Source organism: Rhea americana, unplaced genomic scaffold (genome assembly GCF_003343005.1).
Source record: "Rhea americana isolate MKP2758 unplaced genomic scaffold, rheAme1 scaffold_668, whole genome shotgun sequence".
NCBI classification, from domain to species: domain Eukaryota; kingdom Metazoa; phylum Chordata; class Aves; order Rheiformes; family Rheidae; genus Rhea; species Rhea americana.
Window position 1 is genome coordinate 46,584 of NW_028186832.1, and position 2,152 is coordinate 48,735.

The following is a 2,152-nucleotide window of genomic DNA, read 5'->3' on the forward strand; positions in this document are numbered from 1 at the left end:
CCTTCCTCCTGCGCGCGCGAGGGGGCGCGGCCAAACACGGCCTCGGGCCAATCAGATTCAGACATGCCGAGGCCCCGCCTCCCTGCGCTCTCGAGGGGCGGGGCCGGGCAGCGGGAGCCGAACGTGGACGGAAACTGCCGAGAGCCACCGCCCCGCGCCGGAAACTGCCGAGCGCTCCCGAAAAGAGCCGAAGAGGGGCGCGGGGAAAGGAGGAGCTCGGAAGGTCGCGGGTTCACGGCCCCGCTCCGCCTGAAACGCCTCTCGCCGCGGTCTTGTCCGGGACTCGCGTCTCCTCGACAGCTGGCACCGGCACGGCGAGTCGGGCTCGGCAGCAGGGCCCTCGCTGACGGGGGACCCAGGTGTCTTGGCAATGGACGACAGCACTGCTGGCCAGGCTGCGCAATGGCCAGCGGTTGCCCCAGTGCAATGGTTTGCAGACATCCCCGTGCAGTGGTTTGCAGGTGCCTGACACAGTGGTTTGCATATATTCACGTGCGAAGTTTTTCACRAGCTCCTATGGCACGCTTTGCAGAGCAACCCATGCAATGGTTTGCACAAAACTTTGTGCGATGCTTGCACGAGCCCCCATCCATAGGTTTGCACAGACTCTAAGGCAATGGTTTGCAGAAGGCCCGGTGGGTGGGCTCGCAGGGCACGGTGTGCACGCTTCGCTCGGGTGCATGTTCCCTGCCTGGCCTGTGCAGCCGCAGAAACGCGTCGCGCTGAGCATGAGACACTAAGCAGCAATGAGGGGGAAACCTCCGCACGGCCTTCGCTGCCCCCAGGAGCCTCACGCCGCCGCCGGGGCCTTCCTGGGGCCCCCGCGCACCTCGCAGGCCTCCTGCAGCTGGATGAAGCGCCTCTCGGCCAGCGCCGGTTGTGGTGCGGGTGCCAAACCTTCACCAGTTCGCAGTCACTCCTGGGCCTGGTGAAGGAGCCGGCGATGAGGCCCAGCACCCGCGCAGGGGGCCGGAGGGACGCGCGGAGCAGCCGTGGCGTCGGGCTGGAGACTGCTGCGGGGGTGGACCAGCCCCCCGGAGAAGCCCCCGCTTGCAGTCCCCTGTTTGCTCCCCTCCAGTTTGCACGCTCCAGCTCCTGGCACGCAGACGGGCACGGGGGTGGTGCACGGGGCCGCGCRTCCACCCCAGGCGTGGGACCCCAAAACGGGCTGGGGGCACCACTTTGCACCCCGTGCTGCCCCCCCCAGGCAGAGAGGTGGAGCTGAACCCCTCTACTCCCCTCCCCCCAGAGGGCCCAGGCATCCTGGCCTCCCCCACCTCGGTTTGCCTGCTGCTGCGGGGTGCTGGGCACAAAGACATMGAGTGCTCCAGTGTGCCCACCTGGGGCTTGTGCATGCCCACCCAGGGCTCGTACGTGCCCACCCAGGGCCCCACGTGCCCACCCAGGGCCGGTGCATGCCCACCTAGGGCCYGGCATGCCCATTCAGGACCCACAACTGCCCACCCCACAGCCCAGCACACTAACCCGGGGCCCCACATGCCCAACCGTAGCCCAGAGTGCCCACCCTGGGACCCTATGTGCCCAACTCGGGACCAGTGCCTGCCCAGCTGGGATCCCACACGCCCACCCAGACCCCCCCGTGCGCACCCACAGCTGGTGCATGCCCACTCAGACCCCCCGTGCCCACCCACAGCTGGTGCATGCCCATTCAGACCCCCATGTGCCCACTTAGGGCCCCACGTACCCACCTGGGGCCAGTGCATGCCCACCCGGACCCCCATGCCCGAGGGATGCCCGCAGCCCTCCCCAGACCACGGGGCTGGCAGGTCTCCCCCCCCCCATGTCCTACCTTCCCGGGACCCACAGAGCAGAGCCCGGCCGCGACGTCGCTCCCTCCCCAAACTAGACTTTGCCCCGGGCCGGACTCACAACACCCAGCAAAGCACGGGGCCACCCCAGGGTAGGGGCACCCCCGGCCCCACACTTCCCAACRGGGAAGCCGGCGGCATCGCCGGCACCCTGGCAAGCGCCGGTGCCCGTTCCTGGGGCCATGCTGGCACGGCGCGGCGCGGGCGGCCCCCCCGGGCTGCAGCACCCCCCCCGGCAGGGCTCTCTCCGCCGCCCCTGTTTGCACAGGCCCCGTTTCGCCGGCGCCGTGTTTGCACGGATTAGCAGGGAGCGGGCCTCCAAT